This window comes from Equus przewalskii, chromosome 19, assembly GCF_037783145.1.
Source record: "Equus przewalskii isolate Varuska chromosome 19, EquPr2, whole genome shotgun sequence".
NCBI lineage: Eukaryota > Metazoa > Chordata > Mammalia > Perissodactyla > Equidae > Equus > Equus przewalskii.
Window position 1 is genome coordinate 28,178,918 of NC_091849.1, and position 13,184 is coordinate 28,192,101.

The 13,184-nt window shown below is 42.2% G+C and overlaps 1 long non-coding RNA gene and 3 other non-coding genes across 4 annotated transcripts; 3 read left to right on the forward strand and 1 right to left on the reverse strand.

Annotated features, from left to right (window-relative positions):
- The first annotated feature begins 100 nt into the window (after positions 1-100).
- LOC139077446 (uncharacterized) lies at positions 101-7,862 on the forward strand. The gene is made up of 2 exons (XR_011529987.1): positions 101-236; positions 5,501-7,862. It is a non-coding gene; the product is annotated as an uncharacterized lncRNA (long non-coding RNA).
- On the forward strand, positions 711-783 carry TRNAM-CAU (transfer RNA methionine (anticodon CAU)). Its single transcript has one exon. It is a non-coding gene; the product is annotated as a tRNA-Met (tRNA).
- Positions 2,783-2,855, forward strand: TRNAK-UUU (transfer RNA lysine (anticodon UUU)). Its single transcript has one exon. It is a non-coding gene; the product is annotated as a tRNA-Lys (tRNA).
- On the reverse strand, positions 5,355-5,427 carry TRNAM-CAU (transfer RNA methionine (anticodon CAU)). Its single transcript has one exon. It is a non-coding gene; the product is annotated as a tRNA-Met (tRNA).
- Positions 7,863-13,184: the final 5,322 nt, after the last annotated feature.

The following is a 13,184-nucleotide window of genomic DNA, read 5'->3' on the forward strand; positions in this document are numbered from 1 at the left end:
GTTTCCCACTGCTCCACGCCCTCCCCCTAGCGTTCCCCTCCCCACTCCCAGCACAGCCCCAGAACCCCGTGACCCGCCTGACCTCCGACACCGCTTTCTCACGGCTTCCAGGTTGACCCTGAACAGGGACGCCGCAGGTGGCGCGGAAGGAGGCTCCTGTCCCGTTTGTCACCAACACAGGACGCTGTGGGCTCCACATTCTCCTGGACTCCAGAGAGTAAGCCCCTGGACCTCAGGTGTGAGAAAGTCCCCGCGTTGGGTTTGAGCCCGGGAGCTGCTAAGGAGAAACAAGGAAAGAATCTTGAGGGCCTCTCCCCCACCCTCCTTCATCCATCTAAGGGGACCGAGCTCCTCGACGGGACCTCATGGGGGAGGCCGTCCTTGTTACTTAAGTCTTGTTTGCCTTTCAGAAGGAGGCACGTCTCCGCGGGCCTCGGTTGTGTCGGAGCAAAACTTCCGCAAGTCCCGACTCACTTGCCCTCACAGCCCCTAAAGTCTTCGCAGAAAAGTCCGCAGGGGACACGGGGATGGGCTGGTCGTGGGCACTTAGCTCGTTCTGCGTGGCTTTGTTATCCGAACCTCGCATGCTTTAGACACGAATGAAATCACAGTTTCGCCTTGTTTTGAAACACTGTAATTCAGACAATTTAAAAATGATTCTTTCTTACAGTGAAGTTGCTACATATTTTATGGAGGTGGGAGGGACAGTTGCCTCCTTAGCGCAGTAGGCAGCGCGTCAGTCTCATAATCTGAAGGTCCTGAGTTCGAACCTCAGAGGGGGCAGCAGATCTTTTCTTTTTCCCTCCCATAATAACAAAAAGAGGCAAGACAGTGACGTGCTGCAAGTTCACAAATCTTTGTTCTTCATCTACTTTTTTTTCCGTCGAAAGGGTACACTATGTCTTTTAAAAAAATCTGAGGAAATTGCTTTGATGAAACTGAACGGCTAATTTGCTGTTTAACGGAACCATGTAATATTAGTTCAGACACAAAATAGTGATTTTCTCTAAGAATTAAATACTCCAAAATTCTTCGTGTTTTTTGTACCAATTGTAGTAGATGGAGCTAAGAGATTTTTCAAATGCCTTTCAGATATGCATGGCAATTGTCTTTGTTACAAAAACATCAGGGTCAAGAAACTTTCTGACTGAGAGGGAGCAGGGGATGGAAGGTTGTACCAGGGATGTGGAAGGTGTAGGATGGTGTGCAATACATTTTTAAATTAATTATTGATTGGTTATCTTTTGTCATTCTTCTGGAACTGCTTACCACCAGATCAACAATGACATTCTACATGAAAAAGAAAAAAAATTTTCCCCCCTCAGTCTCATTGCATTTCCTGCTTCCAGGGCTCTTGACTGGATCTCTAGGTCATCCAAATTACAAGATACAGGACGGAGTAAAAAGAGAAACAGGAAGAAGTGATATTTAGAGAGTCAAGATAAGCACCTATCCAATAAAAATGAACAAGATTGATATTTGATACCCTGCTCTTAACATCTCAGCTTGTTGAGTGGGAAGTAGGCAACAGATATTTACTGAGCACCTACTATGTGCTGAGCACCGTTCAAAGCTGTATCCCTCCCTGTTAACCCTTTCTCTCTCAGCCTCATGTCCACCCTTGAATGCTCTTGTGTGATGTTGGAGCTGGGCATCTGTGCATTACATTTCCTAAACCTTTGCTTTCTCTTAGGTTCTGTCAATAAGAGGAACCATAGGGAGCTAGAAGGCAGAAGGCGAGGAACTGGTTTTCTGATTTTTGCCATTCAAGTCAGGATTGCTTCAACGACGGCTGTTGATTCCTTTATTCTCTTTATGCCCTTCCTCAGAGGTCACAACCTCTTCCCTTTTGTTGCCCCAGCCCTAGAAGATGGTAGCTATTTTCCATAGTTATTATCTCTGGGTTACCACAGTGTTTCCAGTTGAAATACCTAGTGTTATTTCTTAACTAGACTTTGACTGATACATAGGGGCTAGAGGTACAGCACTATGCACAACAGAAAATGCTCCTGCTCTCATGGAGTTTACTATATTTTAGTGGGAAATGACAGACAATGAACTCTTAACCAAATATAGAAGATAGCTCTCAATATCATTTGACATTATTGGCCGCACCCTTCCTGAATCACTCTCTTCCCGAACTGCTGAGGCATTACTCTCTCCACACTGTCCTCCTACCCCTCTGACTGGGTCATCTCCATCTCCTCAGAGAATGCCTCTTCCTCTCTCTGTTTACCTATCAGGATTTCTCAGGGCTCCCTCCTCCATCCTCTGTTTTCTTCCCTGAAAGATTTTTGAGTGACCTCATTAAAATCAATGGCTTTGTCTATTCCGATTTACCCCTTTAGTCCAGAAGGTTCTACTGAGCTCCACTCTCTGCTTGGATCTCCCGCACTCCACACAGAAACCCTCACACTGTGCACTGCTTCAACTATTCTTATTCCTAGGGTTACTCTCTCTTGTGCTAGCCATTCTTAAAGTCTGGGGAGAGACTAGAGCATACATTTTGAAGATGAAGGACAAGACTGCCCAAGTAATTATGACTCTAGTTATGTGCAAGTTTTAGAATTAATTGTTTAGGTTACATTAGACAAGGATGGGAGTTACTTTTTTTCCATGAGCAGGGGGAAGAAATAGTCATGAGCCGTATTTAAAGGGGCAAGGATAGAAATACGAATGGGGAAAAGGAACACAGACAGAATTAAAAAGGAAAGACATCTGAACTTTGTTCATGTACTTATCTTAATGCTAGACCATACAAGGAAATAGCCCCCTTCAGAGGGCCCGGATAGCTCAGTCGGTAGAGCATCAGACTTTTAATCTGAGGGTCCAGGGTTCAAGTCCCTGTTCGGGCGACAATTCCAGTTTTTAGAATCTTACTCTGAAGTCCACATTTGCAAAACACAGCTCACTTTATACAGAACAGGGACAGATTACATAGGTTGTATAAAGGACTGAAAAACCTTTAGGGTCAAGTATTTCAGCCCACAAATGGGTAAATGACTCATGCAAACTACAGAAAGATAGGTGAATGCAGAGGACCTCTACATTAAGATGGCCCCAAGTTTTGTGAAAATAACTAACATTTCAGGGGTACCTTAGAGTACATGGTTTTGTGCCCGAACCATATTCTTTGCCTGTTAATCCCATTTAACTGAAAAAACAAAGTCAGATTGAAGCTACTACCTTCCTTTGTAAAGGATGTGGTTGGCCATTTGTAGAATTCCCTGAGTGAAATAGAAGTGACCTACTCAGGAGCTGATTTGTAAATGAGTGCCGAGGAGGCTTTTCTGGACATCCAAGTTCAATAACGGTAACAAAGATAACAAATAGAACTAAGAACTCTCATCTAACCAATGGTCTTGTAATCTTGCTTAGGAAAATAGCATGCTATGATCAGAAATCCATGTTTCCACCTCTGCCCCGAGGCAACCACATAAGCCAACACAAGTTTAAGTCAGCTTTGCTTGGCTTAGCTTAGCACAGCTTTTTGATGGTGAATGTACCACACCATCATTGCTTGATATCATATAGACATTAATACTTTATGACTTCCATTAGTCCAATTACAGGTGCACAGAGGAAACTTCTAATGTTATTTGCTTTCCACTATAGAGTTTATTTTACAAAGGAGAGAATATGTTGATCAACCACCAATATGGCTACAATATGTTCAGACTCTGGCTTGAAATGTCTCTGACATTTGGTTATTGTGAGTCAGTCCTGCAAGCATGAAAAACTCTGGGTGAATTTAAAAATAGTTTCTGATTCTACAAAGGAGAGAATAGATTCTGAATAGTGATGGCTCCAACGAAGATCAAGTATTTTCTAAGGAATTGGCTGAAAAGCCAGGCAATCCAGCTCTTTGGTCTCTCCCAAATCCTTAACCACATCTCTTGAACTGTGGCAGATGCAGGCTCCTGGGATCAGAGGCTGATGATCCAGAAGAAACTGTTAAGATGTTTTCTATTATATGCCTTCTTAAGTCTGAACTAGAATGAACAGTAGGGAGGGCTGTCCTGAAATACAGACTCTCTGTGGTCCAGACATTTTGCAGGAGCACCCCAAGTATTGCCCTCTCTTTTGCCAGCACAAACTGTGTCAGAGAGGTATGGTCTGCAGGATGAATTTCAGTAGTTGTGTTTCCTGAGAGGATTATTGCAAAAATCCAAATTTGAGATGTCTATTGCCCAGAGTAAGATAGTGATTGGAAATATGGAAGGAAAAGAATAACATTTAACATGCTAATTAATTAATTGATTGATTCGACAAGTGTTTGTTGTTTGTCAGAGACTGTTCTAGGTGCTGGAAACACAGACCAGTGATGACTCTCATGGAATTTACAATCTAAGGGGTGGGTGGGGATAGATAATACCGGTGTTAAACAGATAAAAGGGTAAGGCAACTTCATATAGTAATAAGTGCTATGAAGAAAATAAAACCAGTTGAGGCGATGTGATGGGAGGTTGGTGAATGAGAGAGAGAATGGGTGTATTAGTTTCCTGGAGCAGCCATAACAAATTACCACAATCTGGGTGGCTTAAAACAAGAGAAATTAATTTTCTCACAGTTTTGGAGGCCAAAAGTCCAAAACCAAGGTATTTACAGGGCTCTGCTCCCTCTGAAGGCTCTGGGGAAGAGTGCTTCATTGTCTCTGCCCAGCTTCTGGTGGTTGCCAGCAATCTTTGGTATTCCCTGACTTGTGACAGTGTAACTTCAGTCTCTGCCTCCATTTTCACGTGGCCTTCTTTCCTCTGTGTGCTTCTCTATGTCTTCACATGGCCTTCTTAGAAGAACACTAGTCACTGGATTTAGGGTCCACCCTAATCCAGTATGACCCCATCTTAATTTAACTAATTACATCTGCAAATAAGCTCATATTCTGAGGTTCCCAGCAGACATGCGTTTTTTTGTGGAACACTATTCAGTGCAGTACAGACAGAAAAACAATTAGGATCAGATTATACAGGGAGGCCAAGACAAGGAGATTATATATATATACATGAAAAGGGAACAGCAAGACTTACTGGGAAAATTGAATACCACGTTTTCCTCTATCTGTCCATTCATTTTTTTCAATAAATTAAGTTGCACCGGTAGGATACTGTCCCAAGAAGGAACAGAAATCAGAGGAACTTGGAGAAAAGAGTTCATCTATTGGAAAGAGATGAAGAGAACAAGTCAATACGTGTAAAGAAGAACCAAAGAATATCTACATCTATATATCTACCAATCAGGAGGAAGAAAGTGTAGACTTAAATCTTTTGGACAACATGCATCCTGCCCAATGGCCAGGAGGTAGATTAAAGCTGAACAACGGGGTTGAATTTTTGGCGTGGGCAGAAAAACGTGACTGCCCCCTCTGAGGTTCGAACTCAGGACCTTCAGATTATGAGACTGACGCGCTGCCTACTGCGCTAAGGAGGCAGGTGGTGGGGATTTCTCATCACATATTTTTAGCACTGGATTTTACTTTGCTTAAACTTTGTTTACATTCCAGATTAATTTCACTTAAAATTTTGAAAATGAAATGCTCTCCTGCAACGTCTTAAAAATGCAACAGCTTCTAAAGCCAGAATCGGATGAAGAAAGCCGCTGTTGATTCTGCTGTGTTCACTCCCCTCAGTCTGAACTGATGATCCCTATCTCTCACATCGGAAGGAAAAAATTCCTAATGCCCAGAATCGTGCCCACTTACCCGCGCCGTCTTGCATCCGTTTTGTCTCGATGCAAGAAGAAACTGGTCCGCTTCCTCTCTTACTATGCCTCTCTCCTTCCATACTGGATCTTTCTCATCAGTATTTAAACACATTCAAGTGTCTACTATCTTAAACAACAAAAACTTCCCTTGATTCGGCTCCTCGGTCTCCAGCCACCGCTCTGTCTCATTTGCTCCCTCACAGAGAAATTTCTCATAAAACCGTCTCTCTTCGTTTTAAGAAAACACCTGCCCAAGTGCCACTGGTTTTTCAACAGACTGCAATCTTTCCTGACCGCTCCTCCGTCCGGAGGAAGTCCAAAGGGGGTTCTTGGACATAGGGGACCAGATGATTTAAAGAATAAAGTATCCTTGGTGCAAACTCTTGGGAATCTGCTAGTATGTGAGAGCCGTAGTTACAGGAACAGGAAGAGGCGAAAAGCCTGGTTTCCCTACTGTCTCGCTTCGCCCAGGGAATGTCCTGGTTTTAGCCCTGAAAGTCCCACCTCCCGGGAAACCCCTTCCTGGGGTGCAAAAAGTCCCGGTTTTCGGCGAGTAAACGATGGGCGCGGAAGGTTGGGAAAAGTACAAAAAACCATGTGACAGACAGCTTTACCCCTACGCCCCCAGCCCCTGGGGGCCTGAAAGCAATACTGATTTTGTCAAACGGATGCAGCATATATTTTCGACTTCTGTAGTTGCAGTCGCTGTTTTTCCCCTGGCCTCTCATGATGACAACCATGATTTATGTAGAAAAGGATATCGGCTCCCACTAACGGGCCATCCGGTGTTGCATCACACTTGAGTGATGTGTCCTAAACATGCGAAGTGCTTTGTGGTCGTGAGCGTTAACAGTTCGGCTCTGACTGCGGATTAACGATTGTGCTTTGTATCGAAACGGTGCTAGTTTAACTTTTAACATTGTGAATATTATGACCATATTCTCTAAGAGTTTAGACAATGAAAATGAGAACCGTTACTACTGTGTAAACGCCAGCATAACCTAGACATTACTGAAAAAGTTTAAATGACTGTTATTTTAATGACAGGTGGAAGGACACATACTAATGGATTAGGAGGTAAACAACCCAAACAGGGACTACTCCACAATGCTTAGAAAAAGATTTGGAATTGGGCTTGGTGGAAAAGAAGATGTGAAAGTGCATAGGGAGACTGAATCTCTCAAGTCCGGGGTGAGACAGGCAAGAACTTCTTAAGTAAAGGTTGTCGTCTTTCAAAGTGACCCCGACCTTCAGTCGAGAAAGCATTGGGCGTAATACTAGAAAAGAACACGCGTTATTTTTTTGGTTACTCTGTTTCCTGATTCAGAGGTTGCAACCCGAGGGCACGCAAAAGGGGAAATTTCAATACCATGTATTGGCCCCTTGCTGTATGGAGCTTGTTGTCTCAGATAGCCTTGCTCTCTACAATGTATCAAATTCATGTGTCAAATTGTGGCAACAAAACAATGTTTCCCCTAGCTCTTACGTACTTTAATTTGAAACACAGCTTTGGAAAGTTGTTTTCTTGATTTGTATGAAGATTTAGGAAACCACCAGAAATATCAACCAATTGTTGATATCTTGTTCAAATACAAAGTAAACCTAGCTCACTATCTATGTATTTGGCAGATAGTGCAAATGTAAATTTTGGCAAATTCCATTTAGCCTACAAACTTCTTACCAAAGAAAATGAAAAGATCTTGTCTGCTAAATGTCCTGCACACCCTATACACAACATTGCTAAAAAAGATTGTGGTTTATGTACTCATGATATTGAAGTTTTCATGGTTTATTGAATTTTATCATCACTTTTTAGTGTCTTCAAAGTGTGCAGAAGCGTTTAGTGAGATTTTTGACTTTACAGAAATGGAAGGAGGTAGCCTCCTCAGGCATGTGGCTACCTACAAGATGGCTGTCATTGTTGCTGGCCATAGAAAACAATGTTAAAATATTGACCTAAGTAAAATTTTATTTTCTTTTCAAAGTGTGGCATAAGAAGAATGTCCTTCTCTAATTTGGAAATACTTTGAGGATAGGAATGGAGAAAAGGACTACAGTAAAACAGAAATTTATATGCTCTTTCTCCAACATTGTCTGATGTTATGTTATGTAGAGTGTGACAAACTTCATACACCAAATAAATGATTCAATTTTTTGAGAAATAAGACTGCTTCAGAATGAATGGCGAAAGAAAAAAAGAAAGGTTACCGGGAAAGGACAGCTAAATAGTCAAATTAAACAAGACTTTCTCAATTTCTTTACTAAAAGCATAACTTATTTGGAATCCAAGTTTTATTTCTCAAGTTCAAATTACTGCTGTGCTTTTCTCAAGATGAGAACTGGAGAAGGAGCAGGTTTAGAGGGTGGGGAGAAAATCAAGAGATCTTGAGCTTGTTAAGTTTGAGACACCTTTTAAACGTTCAGTGGACATGTCGGTCATTGGTTGGATACGCTTAATGCAGAGATTTGCATTAAGTCTGATGGTTTACATTTGGGAATCATCAGGGTATAGATGGTATTTAAAGTCAGGTGATCAGGTGAGCTCATTTAGGGAAGGGGAGTATATAGAGAACATATGAGGACTCAGATTAGGGCCCTAGAACACTCCCAGATTTAGAGATTGGGAAGAGGAGGAAATAAAGAAGAAAACCAAGGGGGTATGGTATTCCAGAAGGCCAGTGAAGAATGAGTTTCCATAAAGAGGGGATATCAACTGGGCCAAATGCTGCTGAGAGGCTGAGCAAATTGTAGACTGAGAAGTGACCATTGGATTTTGCAAGAGGGAGGTTCCTGGGGACTTGACAAGGGAGCTTCAGTGGAGTGGAGGGGATAAAAGTTTTGTTTGGAGTGGGTTAAAGAGAAGAACACAGTTAAGAGTATTCTCTATTCATTTAGTCATTCATGTTCATGTTTGGAGAAAGTGGTGGTGTTGATACCAAGCAATGGGCTCACTCTGCTCGCCAAGAAATGAGCCAATTAATCATGACTTAGAGATCAAGAAAGGAAGCTTTTATTTTGATTAGCCAGCATAACCAGAAGATGGCAGGCTGATGTCTCAAAAAACCCATCGTAAGCAAGCACATAATCTCGAGGTAGTTATACAGGGACTAGTGGGCTATGAAGGAGGGGCTCAGGAACATTGACCATCTGGTATCGGTGATGGGGTCGCCACACCAGGTCTTTCAGTTGTCATTGATGATGGATGCCAACATACGTGTTCTTCTCTGAGAAGGCTGCCATGTTCCTAAGAAACTCAAAAGAACAAAGTTATCATCTATTGCTATTGGGAGGTACATGTGTCAGCCAGGATTGTTTCCCAGAGGGTAGCTATTTATTTCCTAGGCTACATGGAAGGCAAAACATACACAGCTTTGGTGAGTTAGTCAGAGGTTATTCTAAGTTGCAACGTGGCTCCCCTGAAGTCAATCTAGCCTTAGGTATGTATCAGTGTTTGGTTTGACCAAGGGTTGGGATCAGGGCAAAGGAGATGAAGGTTATACAGGCTAGTAATACTGGTAATTAATCATAAAATACATGCTGTATAAAGAAGGAAGTAAAGACCTGAGGAGGAGGGTGATGCATTAAATAATTTGCCAGTGGGCAAGAAAAAAAGATCTAAAAACACAAGAAGTGGTGGTTAGCATAAGATATAATTGAAATTTACATCTTGGGTTGGTGCTTGCAGTTTAGCTTAATTTTAAGGTCAAGGGTAGTGTGTTTTTCAAATTTCAGGTTGTGATGCCTTTGTGGGTCATGAAATCAATTCAGTGAGTCATGACTAGAATTTTGATTTTAATGAAAGAGAATAGAATGTAAAATGTCAGAGTGCATTGCAAGTAAGTAAGGGTTGTGATGTAAATTATCTTTCTCATTATGGATCCCGGTACAAAAATATTTGAAATTATAATTTCAATATTCTAATTCTAGGAAGAAACCACAGTTCTCAAATTAAGAAAAATATTCATCTTTCTTTCTCTCTTTGACTAGAAAACTGTCTTAGATTTTATCCTGAAATATTTTCCTGTTACTATATTCTTATCCTTCTTTTTTTCTCCTCCATTTTCTCCTCATTCTCCTATCTCCAGCCTCCTCAGTTTCTGAGATCCCTAAATTCAGAGTCAATTTTCTTGGAGATGATTCCCATCAAAGCATTTTCATCATCTCTGTAGCTTTCCTTTCATTCACCTCCAAATCCAGTCTTGCTGACTTCAAAACATTCTAGCATGCAATGGTATTTCTTCATCTGCAGGGACAATTGCATTAAGGCACCAGACTCAAGGGCTGTCATTGTCATTGTCTTCTCCCTGGTTTTCAAATCTCGCTTCTCTGTATGGAAAATATTATCTTGGAGAAGCCCTGCTCCTCCTCCGATGGCAGGAGAATGGCGTCATCACATTTGCATCCTTTTCAGTCCCTTCCTCTGTTTTACTTCAAACGTTCTACCACTGACCAAATCCTGTGAATTCTACCTCCTCAGTACTTCTTGAATCTGGCTCCTTCATTCCTCTGCCAGATTCTACCACTGTTTTACTTGAGACCTTTCCCCTCCTGCTCCTCCCTCTGTGTCTTTCCTTTATTTCTGCAACAGCCTACAATCCAGTTTCTTTACTTCTAGCATTGCTTGTTTCCCATTGTTTCTCTACGCAGAGCTGTCACACACAGGTGCCCTGCAAAATACATGTTTGGAGAAGGTGAATGGGGCTGAAGCATGACCTGAGCTCTGAAAACCAAGCCATGAGTCCTTGGAGAGAGGTAGCACTTTCCATTTTCTGTACTTCATCAGCCCTAAGGGTTGCTTTTTAGTCAGTCATTCACCAAAGTGGTCATTATTACATAATTTGCACAAAGGCACTCTGTGTGCTAGCTGCGGCCCCACTTCCACAGTACTGGCAGGACAAGCTTGCAAAAATACCAGTTACACTGACCTCTATGTTCAGAAGGATACTTCTCTGTCTCCCCATAGCCTTTGAGGTAAAGTCCAAAGTCCTTAGCATTGTCAAGGTACAGCTCACAACGTGTTCTCATTATCTACTAATATGTAACAAAGAATTCCAAAACATAGTGGCTCATGGTTTGGGTCCCCTAGAGATATTCACTAATCTCTGGGACCTGTGAATGCTATCTTATGTGGTAAAAGGGACTTTGCAGATGTGGTTAAGGTTAAGGCCCTTGAGATGGAAAGATGATCCAAGTCACAAGAATTCTGAAAAGTGGCAGGGAAAGCAGAAGAGTAGATAAATAAAACCATTTTATTATCCCTCTCGATTCTGTTGGGTTGACTGGGCTCATCCGGGCAATTCTGCTCCATGTGATGTCAGCGAGAACTCCAGTTCTCTGAGGATTCGATTGGGCTGGAATGTCCAAGATGGCTCACTCATGTGATTGGCAGTAGCAGTTGATGTTTGTGATACGCTAGGAGCTCATTTGAGGCTGTTGTCCAGAGTGTCTAGCCATGGCCTTTCCATGGCTTGGACTTCTCACATTATAGTGACTGGGTTCTGAGAGAAATCTTCCCAAGGCTGAGCATTCCAAGAAACCAAGTCAGAAGCTACAGAGGTTCTTATGACTCAGGCTTGGAACTGGCACAGTGTCACTTCGATGAAATTCTATTAGGTCAGCCAAGATTCACTGTGGGAATGGGCTATGCAAGGGTGTGATTACTGAGGGACATGCTACCTTGTGGTCAGTTTTGGAGACTAACTACCATACAAGGTAACTCTTTTACCTTGCAGCCTCATCTTCATCTTATTCCTCTTGGCCCATGTACTTTTGATTCTCTCTGATCAGGTGTAATTGAAAACTAGGAACTAGTGATTTTCTCAGACACTCACACCTTTTCAGCTTCACACCTGCTGATGCTTCATGGAAAGAATCTTTCTATGGCCTTCTATAATTCTGACACTCAATTCCAATGTATGCGTCCCCTCCCTCCCACCCCCCATACCACCAAGCAGTTCTCTGACACCAGTTGGGTGTCCTACAAGTCAACTCAATTCTGACACTCACCTACCCAGAGATAGCATCAGATTCCACAGGAGAAGGGCTCAGTCCCACAAGACTGCCCTCCACTTCAGACGTTAATTGAAAATCCAAGTTGATACCTGTGCTTCTGAATGAAAGACCCTCCTCTTTGGGTTAGATTAATTTGCTAGAGTGGCTCACAGAACTCAGAGAAAGAGTTTACTTACTAGATTACCAGTTTATTATACAAAGATATAACTCAGGAATAGCCAGATGGAAAAGATGCAAAGGACAAGGTATGAGGAAACAGCACAAAGCCTCCACGTCCTTTCAGAGTACATCACTCTTCTCAAAGCCCCACATGTTCACAGACCTGGAAGCTCTCCAAGTCCTATCCTTTTTGGGTTTTTATGGAGGCTTCATTATATAGGCATGATTGATTAAATCGTAGGCCATTGGTGATTGAACTCCATCTCCAACCCCTCTCCCTTCCCTGGGAGGTTGGGGTGGGACCAAAAGTTCCAACCCTTTAATCATGTGGTTGGTTCCTCTGGCAACCAGGTCCCATCCTTAGGTGACCTAGGGGGCTTTCCAAAAGTTGCCTCATTAACATAACAAAAGTCACCTTTCTGGTTCTCTACACTAAGGAAATTCCAAGTGTTGTATGAGGTCTGTCCCAGGAATGTGACTGAAGACCAGATATATATTTATTATTACAAGTCACATTTATCACACCTTCCTTACCTGCCTAATTATAGTTCATCTTTAAGACTCATTTTAGCTATTACCTCCAGTTAACCATCCCTGTCTTAGGTTAGGTACCGGTATTGGTGATTCTCTCTGCCCTTACATCCATGGAAGAGTATATGAGTGCATCTTAATTCTCACTGATTTACTCGTCTGTATTCTTTATCGGGCCATAAGCTCCTTAGAAGAGTGCACCTTGTACTCTCAGCTTCCCCGGATGGACCTAGTATAGATGACACAAAGAAGGGTCTCAGGAAATGTTGGCTGACGGAAGTAGTGATAGAACAATTCTCTGCATATATTTATTTATTACCACAAAATGGAAATGTACCCAAAATGACGTTGTACAAACGTCATGGTTTCAACCATGCCAAAACTTGTGTCTGTGTAAGGACAAGACATAAAAAAGAAGAAGGGAACTGTCCATACTCAGTTGTGGAGCTGGCACTGTGGGTATCCTTTATTTTTCTCTTTACTCTAATGTTCTAATATCATAATGCTGTGACTGTTAAAATAAAGGAAAAAGTGTAGAGCCGTCAGGTTCCAAAGCCTCCACAACCTTGTCATTTGCAGGACGGGCCGCTGATCAGCAGCATTGGCCTAACCTGGGATTTTCTTAGAAATGCAGAATCTCAGACCCCTACTCAGACCTACAGCATTTAGCAAGATCCGCATGTGATTTCAGATACACATCGAAGTTTGCGGAGCACGCTCGGTGCTCAACACAGTCCTTCACATTTTCCCCTTATTAAATTTATGGTCATTTGTTTAACTGA